Source organism: Channa argus, chromosome 5 (genome assembly GCF_033026475.1).
Source record: "Channa argus isolate prfri chromosome 5, Channa argus male v1.0, whole genome shotgun sequence".
Taxonomy (NCBI): Eukaryota; Metazoa; Chordata; class Actinopteri; order Anabantiformes; family Channidae; genus Channa; species Channa argus.
In genome coordinates, this window is record NC_090201.1 from 28,786,533 (window position 1) to 28,804,278 (window position 17,746).

At 43.2% G+C, this 17,746-nt stretch overlaps 1 protein-coding gene across 3 annotated transcripts in view; it reads right to left on the bottom strand.

The window, feature by feature from the left end:
* pcbp4 (poly(rC) binding protein 4) overlaps positions 1-17,746 on the bottom strand; it is a 120,751-nt gene extending 103,005 nt beyond the window's left edge. For 2 of the 3 annotated variants that reach the window (XM_067504609.1, XM_067504611.1), the window contains exon 1: positions 17,352-17,738. The gene's annotated coding sequence lies outside the window, so the exon portion shown is untranslated. Of the gene's footprint in view, positions 1-17,351 lie in introns of all 3 variants that reach the window. The other variant, XM_067504612.1, reaches the window with a different exon arrangement.

A 17,746-nucleotide genomic window follows, 5' to 3' on the forward strand; every position in this document is an offset into this window, starting at 1 on the left:
GGCTTGTGCTAAACGGCAGAAGCTCGGCACAGAAAACCGGGCTTCAGAAATCAGTAATGGACTGAGGTGTTCGTGTTCCTCAAAACCACTGTGTCTCGTCTGCTCTGAGACAGATGTCAAACACCACAGGACAAATCACAAATTTACCCACTAATTTCAGCAGCTCGGCTGCAGAAAATAAACGATCTTAAAGCCAACTAGAGTCCAGAGCTTCACAGAAAAACATCTCTGTATGTTTACAGACCTCCTTTAATCATAATTTAATACCCTGGTGTACTTTAAGTAAAATATAAATCATTTGATTTTAATTGAGTTAAATATTTGAACTGGTGTTTGTGGTGGGGACTTTTCACTTTGACTTGAGTATTTCGTTTGTGTACTTTTACCTCCTCTACCTGTATAGGGGCAGACTGGACCCTGGTCCTCCATCACCTGTGGACCTGTGGTATTAATGTTGTGACAGATTTGTGTTATATTAGTATTTTGGAACAACTATCAGTGAACAAGTTAGTGATACTTGAAAGATCGATAATTCCTTACTATGTAAACAGTGATACAATCCAGGAGGCTCCTGCTCCAGACATTGGCTGTGTGCTACTTACTCTCAGATATGTAGTAAGGAATGTTTGGGGAAAAAGAAACAATAGCTGAACGTTCCTCTGGAAAACAATAAGATATTTGACATGACGTAATAATGGAAGTTTATAAAAATGCTGCTGATAAAAGACAAATTCATGTGGTCTGGAGGGAGACAGACTCCAACTTAAAGACTGAAAAACTGAGAGCAAGACAGGACAAGACAGAGAAGTACAGAGAAAACCAGACAAAGCTCAGCCTTGTGACACTGGAGGCATCAGGACACAGTGGAGCTCTGTGTGTGTGTGTGTGTGTGTGTGTGTGTGTGTGTGTGTGTGTGTGTGTGTGTGTGTGTGTGTGTGTGTGTGTGTGTGTGTGACACAAACACAGGGACATTCATTCTGACATGTAAGCATGTAGTGTGCTGCAGTGGTTTCACAGCTCAATGTGTGTGTGGCTCATGTGATCCATGAGAATTCTTCAGCAGGAAGGTTCACGGCCATTTTGTATCTTGTGACATATGACATTATGTGGACAAAGATGTGAGATAGAGTTTTCTTCCAGTCCAAGGACACAAACTCACAGCATTTGACACCAAGTGCTGATTCCACTGAAACTATTAGTACAATGTAGTTATACAATACTGAGGCTTCTTCCAGTAAAAAAGAACATTTCTACAACGAGCTACGTTCAGGTTTCTTAGCATTGAGCAAATTATTGCTTTCATTACCCTGAAGCAACGTCTACCTGACATCAATGGATCAGAGGTTCCTACAGTCTCCTACTGTTAAACACCAACCTTCATCTAATCAGAGCTGAGACATTTAAGCTTAAAACTTTACAGAGGAGACAAACGAGAAAACAACTAAACTACACCTGCAAATGTGTTTCAGTGCAAGTTCACATGTTTAAGATATTTTGCAAAGTGACAAATTTAAAGTTATGAATACATCACTAGAATGTTCAGGCAAAATCTCTGATCGAGCGGAGCAGCGTGCAGCTGTCATTCAGCAAACGCCGCCTCCTCTTGTCCATATGTTCACGTGTCTTTGGGCAAGATACTAAATGAGAAGCTGTGTAAAGGCAGAAAGGAAAAATTGAGGGCTGCACGATTATTTTGTCGATTAACTGATTACGCTGTAGATTATTTAATGAAATGAAGATCTTTATGCAGCCAACGAGTGGCACTGTTGATGGTCGTGGAATCTCTTCGATCTGCAAAAGCTGCAGTTCAGACCTCAGCTCAGTGATCGTACGATGGTGGAACTATCTACCAAACCGCTCGCTCAGCAAACTCACTCTCTATATTCAAAAAACTGCTCAAAACAGACAGGACTTCACTTTGATGTTTACTCCTCGTCTTAGATTTTGCTGTCTTGTATTTCACTGGTGTCAGGTCAAAAGTGAAAAGTATAAAGACTGATGCTGTCGCTGGCTGACTCATGTCGGACAGAAACCCTCAACGTTAACCATAATCTATGCTCTCACATCACCATCGCTGAACCAGAAATCACCGGAGAATAGATCTTTGTGCTAAAATACACACGTTCTCACGCACACACACACACACACACGCACACACACGCACACACAGCTCCAACTTAACAGAGCTGCACTCTGAAGGACCTTTTAATTAAAAAACTGAATCAATGGCCGTTTCTCATCTGAGCTCTGTGAAGACTCGTGTCAGCTCACTACACTGACCTGCCTCCCCACTGGTGTCACGCACACAAAACATGCAGTCACATGCATGTACACACATATAAACACATATACACACACACACACACACACACTCCTATGCTTGGAACTAGCATGATAAATAGCTTCCACAGAGGCTGTGTCAATCGTCAGTCAGCCACACCCCCATCCACATACACACAAACAAATGCCCAGGCACATACACACACACACACACACACACACACACGATTGAAAACAACCATTCACAGACAGCTGCTAAATTAAAGCTTGGATGCTTCGGTCGCTGTCATGACACAAACAGGTGCAGATTGAATTCTTTGTCATTTACTACATTTGTATCTCACATAAGACTAAAACATTATTTTGACACCAACATGGTAAAAAGAAGCTTCTTTATTTATATCCATCCTCACATTTTGCAGCAGAAAAATCCTCATTAGTTACAAGTCAACGTTTACTTTCAGTTTTAATTCAAACTATAAAAACACCATCACTCTTCTTCCATCAAACAAACTATCAAATCCCCCAACACATTCTCAAACTACACAAGCAGCAGGTTTCTAAATGCATCTTAATAAGTTCACAACCAGAAAATGACTAATGATTGAAAATAAAGTAAAAACACAATAGTTGATGACCACAAATTATGCAACATTATGTCCGAGGACAGTTAAAACCGAAGCTGATCAAAACTCAATTAGTTCTCAAAAATAACATTTGGGGATGTTTTCTCCAGTTGTTAGTCATTTAGTCGTAACTACTGCTATGTGAAAAACAGGAGGGACTGGCCCTGTAGACTTGGGACCCTTGGCTGAATATTCCAAATCTGAAATTATTAACCTTGGGTTTAAAATGGACACTGACCTGAAGCCTGAAAGCCACATCCTGTCTGTTGTTAAGTTTAGTTTCCTTCACGTGAGGCTGCTGGCCAGAGTCCAGCCCATTCTTACGAAGCAGCACTTTGAAACCGTAATCTACGCCCTCGTTACCACCAGGCTGGATTACTGCAGTGCACTTTACCTTGTCGTCAGACTCTCGACTGCTGCTTGTCCAAAATGCTGCAGCACGTCTTTTAACCAGCACTCGAAAATATGAGCATGTTTCCCCCATTTTATCTTCACCTCACTGGCTGCCTGTGCGATTTAGGATCCATGTTAAGCTTCTTTTATTTGTTTTTAAATGTTTAAATGGGGGACGCTCTGCTGCACCTCTCTGAGCTTCTGTATCCATACGTTCCACCACGGTCGTCTACATCAGCTGACCTGCTGCTTCGGAATGTACCAAAACCGAAACATAAGCTCAGAGGAGGCCGAGCTTTTGCAGTAGCTGCTCCTAAACTATGGCACGAGCCGCCTTGCACATCAGACAGGCCTCATCTTTACCAAGCCCACTTGTTGTCATTGGCCTTTGACACAGTCTGAGGTGTTGACAATATTTTTTCTGTTCGCTGTATTATTCTGTCTGTTATTTATTGTTATCACACGTTTTATGCTATTGTATACTTCTGATTTTATGTTTTTAACCTGTGCAGCACTTTGGTCAACCTAGTTGTTTTAAAGTGCTTCACAAATAAAGTTACAAGTTGTCTCCAACATTCAGATAAGAGTAAAACTCACAAAAACTTAAAGTTGTGGTAAACTGTTGTAAAATTTTAACAATGCAAAAAGGATAAAGAATAATGGATTTGTAGCGCGACATGCAGCATCATTTTTTATTTGTTAAAATTGATTTGTGGTTAAAATGGATGGAGAGCTTGGTCATACGAACAAGGAGCAGCCATCAGTGTAAGCTGGCTGCGTCTGTAGGTGTAGTTTGCTCCCATGAGGCCATGGGCACTATTTTAAGTGTGAGAACATTTAAAATGGCAAAAATGTGCAACATGAGCTTCTTCATCTTACTGATAAAAACATGAAAGAAACAGCTTATTTACATGAGTTAGCTTTTTATTCTTCATACTGTACGTTCAACAGTAACCATTATAAAAATAGCTGGAAGTACGATTCACTGTACCGAGTAACTTTATGCTAAATCTATCTGCAACACTGCTACATACGCTGGTGTGTGATATTCTCTCTTTCGGAACATTGGAGACTGGAAAATGTGGTTTTCTGTTTCTTCTCAAGCCAAAATTTGTTGTCTGTTTCCAAGGTAACCGTGCTCCGGGTGCAATGAGACACAATCTTCAGAGCTGTGTACATCACCTAGTGTGTGGTAGGTTGACTTGGCACAAGATAATCGATGGGTTTCTCATATGATCCTCCTCAGTCACATGTCAGATCTATTAACCAGATCTACTCCGCACAATCCAATTAGGTGTAATAGTTAAATGGTGAATGTTCGATGAGGCTATTTTCCGCTCTGCTCTTCTCTGATACACATCCTGTCCTCGTCTATTCTGTGTTATTGATTGGACAAGACAGGAGGGAGAAGCAGGCCTCCAACCACCATTGATGACATAACTGTGCGTCTGGAAAAAAAAAAAAAACAAGGAACAAATGAGCTACTGTTTGGTGGCGAAGCATCTGCTCAAAGTGGCATTAGGATCCTTTATCTCTTTAAAATGTGCACCCATCTGTTAATAACAGGAACCCTCAGCCGTTTTCAGAGAGCGTCCGACAGAGCTGCCAGCCAAGTTTAAATTTTTAAAGCAGGAAGGACGGGCAAATTAGATTAGAACCATTCTGCCCTCAGAACAGTACACGAGGTGCATCATATTTTAAATGATATTGCTCAATATGTTCCAGCATGTTTATTTTATAATAAACACTGAGGGGTCCAGTTTGTGTCCGTTTATTCACCATGTGAGATTTGGTTATAAAATAATCCATTTCTTCCAGTCATGCTCCTCTCAGTCAAAGCTCCATAGTCCCAACACTGCAGGCTTGAAACACTCGAGACAAAATCTTTGGGAAATGCTGCACTGATCATTTCATTGCTGCACCAAACACATTTTGACATCAATGTCCTCTGAGACTCTGTGACTCCAAAAGCCCAAAACAAAACTGCGAGCTGTCCCCTTCTGTCTCAGCGACGCGGTGTGAGCGTCTGAGCAGCTGGTCCTACTCTGGATATGACAAAGTCATGCTAGTGTTCAACCTGATTATACGGCTGACAGGGGAGCACGGCTCAGCTTTACAGGCCGAGCAGCAGGACTCAAGAACCTCGAGTAAACTGGAGTCCTGCTTGATGTTCCAGGTGGAGGTGGGGATGTGTGTGGTTCTTTAAATTGTGAATCCACCTCAGCTCTTGCTGCTCATCATATGTCTTCAGCAACATCAGTGAAGCCTGCTGCACAACGTGTTGATGCTGGAGCTCAGCTGCTCTTCAGGAAACAGAACCACAGCCTGCAACATGCAGCATGTCAACATGCCACAAAGCAGCAGCTCAGTCAACAAAAAGATGACGTCTCCATGTTCAAATGTGATTGTATTCTTTACACACTTCTTTAAGAAAACAAAGGAAAAACGTGTAGGAAGTTCATCCTTCATTCGTGACACAAAGGCAGAAGAGGAAAACACAAAGACACTGGGAGAATAATCCCTCTTTACCTCCTGCTGGGAGACAACCACACAACCCTTCAAATGGAAATTGCCTCACAAGACACGAACAAAGATCACTTTAGCTCGTTTTTATTGCTGTATTGACAAAGCAGGGGCTGGTTTGTCTTTCAGGGCAAACAGTGTTGGTGGGGGGCTGGCTTAATTTGAAATGCTTCAGCCTCATCTTCTGCACAGAGAAATATCCTTCTTGTGGCACCTGAAACTGCTAGAAAGCTTCATGACAAAAGTTCATATCGCAAAGCAAATCGGGAATCAGATAAACTGTGTCCACAAAAGATGCTGATGTGAGCCAACACAGTGATACAGTCCTCACTCGACCTGAGCTTCACATCTTCTACATAACACACTGTTTTTCCACCAGCTCTGTTTTTGTCTCTCCTCTGCGCACACACACACACACACACACACACGTAAAAGAACTAGGCGTCCAAAAAAAACTTCTGGTTTCCAAGTGCACTCCTACACCAGTGTCAGTCAGTTAGATCCTTTTGCCGTTAGAAATCTTGGGCACTTAATGCAAAGATGTTTGGGGAGATTTGTGCACCTTTTATTAAAAAAAGAATTACAAAATTATATTACAAAATTTAATTATTTGCTCTAACTTACCAATTATTCAGTGTATAAACTGTATATTCTTAACTAGTTTTAATGCCATTAATTTGAAGGACAGTTAAACCAATGTACTGTTTTAAGTGAAGCTAATTTAAATCAAATTGCATCAAATGAAGTACTGATGTTACTGCAATGCACTAATCTGCTCACATTAAGTCGATAATTTCCAACTGTCCTTGAAGGGGCCCTCTGCTGCATTTGGCAAGGTGCATGTGGGGTCCAACAGCCAATAAATCTGACAGCCAAATTCCATAATGTAATGGATTAGCTCCTACCCCATAATCTAAATGAAACGGGTAATGGATGTTTGAAGTTCAAGTAAATACAAGTTCCCTTCCACTCAAATACATTTTGCTTGTTGCTCATGTTGAATGTAGAACCTTCAGTGCTGAGCCTAAATCTCAGCTTAACACACCAACACATCTGCAGGACATGAGAATTGTCTGTCCATCTCAAAACCTGCACTGTTTAAAGAAAAGAATAAATTATTAATAAAATAAATTAATAAATGAAATAATTTATTTGCAAACAAATTTGACAGTTTGCCTGATGAGAAGGTAATGGATGGTTTTTACTAGTGCTGTGTGTTATGTTCCACCTAATAACGACAATAGAGCATATTCTATGTAAATTCAATGAAAATATGTGGGAAGGCCAAATTCTTAGAACAACTGAAATTATATCCTTGACTAAAATGTACTAACTCATCTTTGAATCAAGATAAATTAACCATGTGACAAATGTACAGCTTATTTGATTCTGTCTGTAGATCGTGTACTGTGTGACACGACTCTCATGTACAGTAGGTGGTGAAGGTGCTGCTGGAGCACAGGTGCTGCTGAAAGATTTGCATAATCCGGTTGTTATTTGTTTACACGTTTGAAAGCTCTTCAAGATCCAGTCATCAGCAAAATGTATATTGTGCAAACGGCACTAAAAGCAAGTGTAAAGGTCAAAGTTCGTCGAGTTATCGTGCGTTTAGTAGAACGTTTTAAGACATTTCACCCTACAGTTGTAGCTGTGTCACTAACTATTGTTAACTAGTACAAAAAGAAAGTTTGTGCTTCGTTTCCACATAGAGGAGTTTAACCTCGAACATTTCCTCGAATTAAACGTTTCTAACGCTGCTTCATTTGATCCACACAAATAAGAACAGGACATCGTTTGTTTGGGTTACTCTGTTCTGGGTCACCTTCACTCTCTCTGTGGGTTTGAGTTGTTACTGCTGCATGGCATGAAAGAAAGCTGCCTCCTACTGACCAACACTGACTGTGGTGCAGTGATGTGAATAACGGAGCATAAAGCGAAATGATAGAAAGACATCTGTCACCACACAACATATAAACGGCCTTATCGCACAGCTCTAGTTTCTAGCTCAGTGTTATCTGAGTCAAAGTGAGGCCCATCATGAACTGAATAACAGTGATCGATCTGCCTGCCACATCCACGCTGACCCCCCCTCCTGTTACTGGATTACAGATCATCAGAACATCTCTTCCTGCTCCTCTGAGGCTCTGTCCTCCACCAGCCACCACAGCGAGTTCTTCACCTCCACCTCTTACAACAGGATGGTTCACCATCACTGCCTTCTTTTGGCCTGTGTCTCATGTTCCTGCCTCATCTCCACACACACACACACACACACACACACACACACACACACACACACACACACACACACACACACACACACACACACACACACACACACACACACACACACACACACACACACACACACACACACACACACACACACACACACACACACACACACACACACACACACACACACACACACACACTCTCTAGCTGTATGACCTTCCCTTCCTCCCATCAACATCTCCATCCTCCTCTCTGCACCCCCCATCGGTTCTGGAGCTTCCTCTGGGGAATTGCAGTGCATTAGGAAAAGAGCCTCCCCCCCCTCTCATGGCCTTCAGCTCACTGCTCCACTCACACACAGTGTGTTTTATGAACACAGCTATTGTAAGCAGCAGAATGATCGAGTCATCTCATCCATTAGTGACCATACATCCAGTCAATACCATCAAAAGTTTCTTTGTCATGAGGCAGGTGCTTTCCTCCTAACACACTCAGGAACCAGAGGGAGGGGCAGCAAGCTTTTATTACAGCTTCTCTTTCGCGAGACCAAGCAGGAAAAGAAGAGAGAGAGAGATGATGGCATGTCTGTCAACTACAACAAGCCAGGCGGCACAGTTTGAGAACACACGTGTGACATAAACAAGATGCAACGAACCAGAAAAAGTAACGTAGGGGTGGGGTGGGGGTCCCACAGGGCAACATCACCACTCACGCCACAGCCAATCATGAGATATTTGAGAGCAGCCGCAGATAGTCATGAGCAGCCTGCTGAGCAGCCTGGAGCCACAACAAGGATTCAGTTTGTGTTGCTGATTTTTGTGCTAAAAGCGACTTCGTTTCCTGATGAGTTTCCTCACAAAGAAGACGTCTAAACTGTGGCAGCAGAACATTTCCCACTGTGCTGTTACCTCAAACAGAACAAGTGATCACATATACTCAACGTGTTCACGGTGCAGTGTCATTTACAGCTGCAATAAATTCCTATTGACTACACTCGTGTTTTTATAAAAACTACTTTAACAAGCTCAAATAAATGGAATAACTTTCAGAGGAAGCTAAAGGAAATGAGTTTTCCTACGTGATGGCGACTGACAGTTTTTCCATATTGTTCCTCAGAAATTCAAACACTTTGTGCTGACACAGTATCAACAAGCAAATCTAGTCTGCAGGAGACACGGTTCACTATGCAACAAGCTGATTAATGTTAATATTTTACTGTTACAGACACCAGGTAACAAAGTTCATGCATTAGATGTAAAAAACATGGCTACACTGACGTAACATTTCTCTTAGGTTTCTCTCACCAAAGAGACAAAAACAACAGACCTGTGTGAAGTGTAACCTTCCTCACATTAATGTGAGACTAACAGAACAGCCCACATCGTTTTCCATCATCTGAAGTTTTCCTAAAGCTCCATTATTGATCCGATATCGAGTTGTTATGCTGTTCTCCACACACCGAAGTCTTTGTTCTATTTGAGTGAAATTTGCTCCACTTTTAGATAAACTAACATTAAACAAAGATGCACAATGCAAGTTTTTTTGTAGGAATATGTTCATAGTGCATAAATACTTGCTTCTAAATTTTTTCTACTGGCCAGAGAACTTCTGTTATTTCTGCATAATCAGTAAGTTTAGCAGAGTTTAACTATTGTTCATCATCTCTTTTGGATCCATGAATGAAAGGGTTCTGAAAAACTAGTCCAGCAACTCAACAGCAAGTAAACATGGCTGCAGGTCACAGAGCATCACATTTCTGTGATTTGTCTCTAATCATCAGTCCACCACACACTCACACCCAGCAAAGTCCCTTTAATTAACAACAAGCTGACTGACTAAGAAATAATCGGCTGATACAGCTTGAGAAAGTGGAGCCGGGCATGATTTGGACTTGATGTGGATTAATCCGGAGCCAACTCCATCTCAGACGAGAACGATTTATAAGTCCCAGAGGAGAGCGGCTGCTGAAAACTGCCTGTTCAGACGTCCGTGGACAACAGCTTCATGTGGCAGAGAGGCCCAAAGGAGAGGGAATCAGGGCGGGAGGAAGAAGAGAGGGTTGCTAGAAACAGAGAGGAATTCAAAAAGACTCAGCTATGAAAGAGAGGGAGGAAGAGAAATCCTCTCACTAATTAATAGGTGTCTGAATTTCAATTATCACTGACCTCGATTTCTGGGAGGGAGAGAAAACAAGAGGGAGAACATGATGCTGATTTCGGAAAAAAAAAAAAGAAACGTTTCACCAGAGTGAATTTCATGGAAAATATCGTGTTGTTCCCGAGGCTGTGATATGAACAATGCTTCCATTGTCAGCTTCAGCTCTGGATGCCACTGCTGTGGGTGGTTTTAATGCTGGAGTGCGACACTGGTGAAACGTGCACAGATGTGCTTTGCCATGCTGCGTCACAGTGTTGTAATGTTATCGTGATGTGTTGCTCTGCTGTGCGTCACTGCGTGTTGTCGAGCTTTTGTGTTGCCGATGCCGATCAGGGCTCATATCCTACATTTCCCAGAATGCATCATGACCATCATCAGCTGCTTCTACAGTATGGCTGCATGAACACACACCAGGTCCTAGTTTAGTTTGTTCCCCCCCCCCCATTCTTTTATGAGACATTTCTGCATTTCTTCTCCATGTTGCACTTTTTACTGATGTACAAAGAGCATGTAGGAGGAAAAAATGTGATGCTGCACAGTTTCCCTGAATAGGATTAAGTGCAAAGTCCTTATAAATAATAAACAATCACAAAAAGTTGATCTACTCATGAATATTTAATATTCATAGAAAATGAAGCTGCCCTAGCATCTTTCTTTTTATGGGCTGAAATAAAACTGGGGTTGTTTCTTGTATTTCACATGATTCCACATACATCTAACCAAAAATGTTTAAAATGCACTCAAACAAAAAGATGCCATGAAAAACAATGTAGAAATAAAGCTACAGTATGAACATTTTCTAATAAAAGCTTGTGTTAGATTCAACCCATGAGACAATACAGCAGCTCACGCTGACAAAAGTCATTTCAAGTCAATTTACACAGAAAGGTCAGGACCAGAGAGGACAATGAAGAAACCAAACCGAGTCCCCATGAACAAGCCCCAGTCGACCAGTCGATGTAGAGGAAAACCTCCCTGTAACGGGACAGAACCAGGCTCAAGGTGAACGGCCGTCTGCCTCGACTGACTGGGGTCAGCGGAAGGTGAAGAGGGAGAGAGGAAGAGAAAAGGAGGTGCAGAGAGAAGCAGCAATCGTCCTCACAGTCGTCCCAGCTAATGAGCATCAATTTGATTTCATAGCAGGACACACATCTGATTCTTTACCAAGAAACTTAAAGCCACAACAACTGTGGCTATTTACAGTCTGTACCTTTCTTCTGTATCTGCAACCCACGAGTGATTATTTAAAGATCACTTTATCAATGAGCCTTTGGGACGTTTACAGATTGCTGTGCTGATCTCAGAAAAACATTCAGGAAGATGTGTCCTCTTAAATTAAATCTCTAGTCTAAAAATAGCTGCCTCTAGAAATCTCTGCTTACAGCTCATCTAAAGTCTGTGTGACGGAGTCCAAAATGGATGTATGGATGGATGTATGGAGTTCATCAACTCACTGACTTTCCTGAGCTCCCACCTGGACACGACACTGAGGACAGGCTGCTGAAAGAGTCTGGCTCACAGAAGCCTCTGACAGCACCTCTGCATGTGCAGATGTGCATTTCTGCTAATGATGTTTGGAAGAACAGAACACAGTACAGCTTCCATAACTCGGTCAAATAGTGTCCTGTACGATGACACAACTGCAAGTGCTGCTGGGCCCAAGAACCAAGAATCACACATCTCAGTCTGCAGCATTTTGGCCTGATGAAGCTCCTTTACCATACGAGGATGGAGTGGCTGCTTTTTCTTATGCACAAATATGAACCAAAACCAGACTGAATGGTGGGTTGGAAGCAAACCCCCCCCCCTCACACTGCACCATGATTCTTCCACTGAAAAAAGTTGACTGATGCTGTGAAGCTCTGTAACCCTCTCAACACACATCAGTGTGTCATCTCCCATTATCCCAGCCTCTGTGTTTTTCCAACTGTGAGAATAAAAGCAAATACAGAGGCATTGACCGTGGCTTTGAAAACAAGTCCGGTGAAAGGAGAGCGTCCCAGTTTCTGACTTTTCAGAGGAAAAGTGGCTTAGAGAGCCATTAAAGTCAGCAGAGGATTCTGAGGCCACAAGAGAGGCAGCGAAGAGCAGATGGGAAACTTAAAGGCTACAGATGGATGGACTGATAGGGAGGGAAACACTGGACATTCTTGGACGGTAAAATGTCAAACTCCCAAACACAGGCCTCTTTGTTGTTGAGACAGACAGAGAGCTCATCGATTGGGGTTTGGTTTGAAAAAGCGGTAGAATTCACCCACAAGACCTTAAAAGGTATTTCTTCAAGAGTAGTCAAGACAAAATGATAAAGCATTTCCTGCAGGAAGCCCAGTGGGGGGTCCAGCCTCATTACAAATGCCTGCTCCACATCCAAGTTTGACTGGAGCGTTTGGGTTTCAGCGAACGCAGCACATAACAGCAGTTTGTCTGACGAGAGACAAACCGTGATGCTGAAAGAGTTGTTGGTTTCCGCCATTTTTACACGCACCAGCAGAATGAAGAGGAGCCGCGTTCAAACACACTAGCTTATCCAGAAACAGAGCAAAGGGTCACACTGTCAGACGGTGGCGATCGCACCCACAAGTTTAACCATCCACACACACAGAATGAGGCTTGCTGCAGAGCTGCAGGGCTAAGAGCTCAGCATCATCTCTAAACTCCAAAGAGTTGATGAAAACCGCATAAATTAGCATTAATTGCAAAACTGTGTGTTGGCCGTCTGTGAGTCTGCATTCACACTGTGTTATCACGGAGACTAAATTCATCTGTGTGAGTGTGCCGATACTTCCGCCCGTGTGTGCGTGCGTGCGTGCGTGTAACAGCTCTTGACTTATCACAAGCACCACTGGTAAATTCCTTGATGCTAACAACAACTGGCCACAGGCTCTGGCCTTTTGTTTTTCCCTCTCGCTCACTGTGCTGCCGTTTGTCTGCCCTATAAATAGGCCATTACTTTGAAATTTAAGTATGCTTCCAAAAATCCCCACCTCTTACACACACACACACACACACACACACACACACACACACACACACACACACACACCTCTCCAAGCTCGCAATCAGCCCACCAACCCAACAACAGAGCCCAGATTAAACTCCTTTTTAAAGCCGGTCTGTGCGAGGACGGAGGGGGCAGCATCACTGGGCCGTTTGATGTGGCTGGTTGATATGCAGCTTGTGATGTGGAGCTGAGTGACGGCGTGAAGGCAGAGCGATAGCAAACCTGTGTTTTCATTCAATCGCTTCATAAAGAAAACAGCACAAGTCACAAGAGGTCCTCCATGAATATTCATCATGATGTGAACGGTGCCAAACTTCTCCAATAGAAATATGTGCCGGTTTCCTCTGCTTTAAAAACTGAAATAAGACATTTGAAGAGAAAACCACGGGCTCCTGCCATTTTTCTGCCTTTTTGACCCAGTGAGAAAAATTGGTGAAAATAATGAATGAAATACTGAATTTTAGTTCGTTCTTCCACCATGATTAACCTCTGCACACACCACACTGAACAAAGCCACCATTTCCTCTGGAAACATACTTGTTTCTTTCTTTTTGTCTGGAGGGAAAAAGGCCGTCGCACAACCTTATGTAGAAAACACGTTAAAATGTGACCTCCTCCCTTAAATGACAGTGTGAAGATTTTCCAAATCTATGGCTGCGTTCACAGCTCAGGGTTACTTTTGCTTTTCTCTGCTGTCCCTGAACTCCTCAAACCAGCAAAGCAAAGGTTAGACACAGTAGGGCTGTGCACTATGATGAAAATCTCATATCCTGATAATAAAATAAACAGTTGTGTTTAAAAGTAGGTACTTGCTGCTTTCATTTCATGGGTTAAAATAGTTTTAAATAAATCGTAGCAGGTCATCTTCACATGCAACCTGAGACGGAACACAGCTCTGCACTGTGCCATTATTTATTTATTTAACAAAAACTAAAAAAAAAAGTCCCCCTATGACTTTTGTTTCTTCTGAAACGCTGTTTCTGGGAATTAAGGCCAAACAAGTGTCCACAGGACATTGGACTAGAAGTCTTGTAGTTTGTTATTCTCAGTAGTGGTTTCACGTTCATTTTTGAGAGAAGTCTTTCTCCTGACAACCCTTCCAAACAAACTAGACTCGTTCACCCGTCTTCTAAATGTGCAGTGATGACATTTAACATGCTCAGTGAGGACTGTAGGGTCTGATAAGTATCTTTTGGGTTTTTATTTCTATTTCTCTGAGCACTGCACAGTCTGACCTTGGGGTGAATGTGCTGGGAGATTGACAACTGGTTCCCTCTTGGCATTGTGTTAACACACACAGCTGAAGGCTCCGGACCAGCAAACGGCCAAAACCTCTGCTCTTATAGAAGTCTGCACACTTACCGATGATCAGTTTTAATGATGATGATGATGATTTGCAGCACCTCACTGCAACTCGCCCTCTTAAATCCCATGGAAGCAGTTAGAGGGCATTTAGTTAGCGTTGCCCACGTTTTTAAGTTTTATCTGCTGATTTATTTTCCTAATACCAATAATAATACTAAGATAAACATATCTTCTGTAAATTCAATGACTAATTATATACTTGACCACAATGAACTTCAGTTGCAGCTTTGGACTGAGGATCATGTCCGTGCTATAGGACATGATTCTCGGGCAGGTGGTAGCTGAGTAGTGGAGGTGTGATGCAGTGGTGCTGGAGCAAAGACGCTGCAGACAGATCTGCATTATTTGGTTGTTATTCATTTACATGTTTGAATGCACTTTAAGAACCAGTCTTCAGTACAGTGCATGTTGCGCAATAGATGCAATAAAAGTAGTAAAATTGACGGTTGTGCATTGATCAGCGTGCAGAATGGACATTTCTAATGCTGCTTTATTTGCTCTCCTTCCATTTGGCTTCCTTTCAGGTTCACTTCCTCTCGCTCTGTGTGGGACTGTTCTGCTACACTGTCCATGGAAACCAGCGATCTCCAACACAAATCTACCTGTAGAAACCAGCTTTCCTGCTTATATGAGCCAACAGTAACCTGGTTATTTCAGTCCATATAAACAAACCAACTGCCACATCTGCATCGTGTTGATGCTGTTATACATCGTCGTATCACATAGCCCTTAGACACAATCTGCCCTCAAAGACAAGTGATGCGATGTCCAAACGTCCTCCTGTGTGTTACAAACCAGCATTTTTAACAAGCTACGAAATGTAAACGAAACCTTTCTGCTCGTGATGCATGATGAAGTATGGAAGATTACTGCCACAGCAACACCTGCAACCCCTCAGTCTTCAGGAAGATCACATTGTATAGTGAACATCACGCAGTGAGAAGATGAAAACTGATCACTGCTGTAAATACAGCACAGTTTCCACAAAGGCTACAAACCACTGTGTCCCCTACAAAACCTTTGTTTAAGCAAAGTGTGATGTTGGCCCCTGCGTTACCTGCAGCCTTCTAAGAAATTTAAACATCGGCCGATCAGTCATAATGTTCCTGCAATCAAAGCTGAGGAGTCTGAGCTGCATCCAACCAAACTCCATACAAAAAAAAGTTCTATTTTTTTCCCATATATTTCATGTTTTTTAGTGCTTTTAATGAGCATTTAATGTTTTTTTAGTCTATAAAACAGGCTCTGCCACATTTAAGTAAAAAAAAATAAGGGGAAAAAAAACTAGAAGATGAGAATGTAGCCACTTCGCATCATGGTAACAATATATTAGTGTTTCCTTCCTCATTAAGCAGCACATCCTGCTCCTGCAGTTTTTAAACAGCACGCAGAGCTTTAGAGAAGAACCTCGTCACGTCGCCCTCACGATGAGACAAACGTGCAGAAAGAATAGAATTAATGCAACAAGAAAGAAAGTGATTTGCCTGTTGATGGGTTTATCAGATTTGCACTAACGTCTGCTCCAGCTGACTTTTACTCTGATTCTCAGCGGAATATCTGTGGGGGCGGGGAGCTCAGTTGGTAATGCAGTCATCCACGGACCTCAGGGTCAGTGGTTTGATCCCCGGTCCCGGCTTTCAGTGTCTCTGGGCAAGACACTGAACCCCTAAAAGCCCCTCCCCGGCTGTGCAGTGCCGGTCCAAGCCCGGTAGAAATTGGGGAGGGTTGCGTCAGGAAGGGCATCCAAAAAAAACCTGTGCCAAATCAACGTGTGGACAATGATCCACTGTGGCGACGCTGAACTCACAGGATAAACCGAAAGGACAAAAACAGAAATAACAAATCTGTGTAAACGCAGAAGATGAAATACAGTAACGGGTATTTCCCCTGGACTGCTCACATTTTACAGATGAAATGTGAAGATTCACTGATGGACAAATGACTTTTTCATCTGCACACTGTGATGAGTCTTATGGCTCTTTCCACAGAAAGACATCCAAGTATTACTCTGCCCATTTTACTGCACGGGATTAGCTTCAGCTGAGTATCACAGCCCTCAGCAATTTCCTTTCGTCTAAGCACACACACACACACACACACACACCAAATGCAGAAAGTAGACACAGAGTTTGAAGGTCTTCTGTCTCCAAATTAAATTGCGTTGGTAATGACTGAACATCTGTGAGCCTGGGGGAAGATGGAGCCATATGCCACCCAAATTTTAAGGAGATGAGGTGGGGAGGGGGTAGCCTGGGGGGAACTAGCGTGCATGGTCTTCTTTCAGAGGGCTTGTCATTACAGGGGGGTCCTCGACCTCCAGTTACTCCAGCGTAACTCAATGTTCTCCTCTTAAAAACTTAAAGCTCAGTGCACATGTTGGAGGAGGAGGAACGTTTAACCTGAGATTTCATCCGAGCACATACTCAGGTAAACACCGGGGGGCGGGGATCCCTGAAAAGGTTCCCCGTCCACTCCCGTCCGTGAACGGCACCGCACAGCCTGGAATCTCAACAGTCCTGTGGAAGTTACAGTCCCGACATTCGGCCGCTCCATCAGCCCCCCACCACCCTCAGAGACCCTCAGAGACCCTCAACTCCTGCTGGAAGCAGACCCCAAAGCCCCACGGACGGTCCCTGTAGTTTAACGCCATAACCTTGCGGCGCGCACATGGCTGATCCAGGCTGCGCGGACACACACGTACCGTCACGGCACAAAAACATTGGAAAGACACGAGCTGATGAGTGTGTGACGAGAAGCAGACATTGTCTTACCGAGCAGCAGCAGCAGCAGCAGCAGCGGGGAAGAATCACCGGCGGAGCGGATGGAGGAATTATAAATCCTTAGTTGGTGTCCGCATCGTCAGAGGGAGAGGAAGCAGAGAAGGAGCAGGCTGCTACTGTGAGGGAAGAATCCGACTGTCAGGGACAATAAACCGAGACGGGAGGGGGAGAGGGAGGGGGGCGCTACTCCATCCAATTAGAAACAGTGGGATTGATTGTTACAGGAAATAAGGCAGTTAGTATGTTAGGCAGCTGCAGCGTGTCAGTCAAGGTGGGAACTCCCCAATATAATGCTAATAACAATCACAGACGGACGTCAGGTGACGCTGGCAGCTCGTATTCGGAGTTCGAGCTCCGTTTCAGCTTCTCCCCACCACCGGTGATGC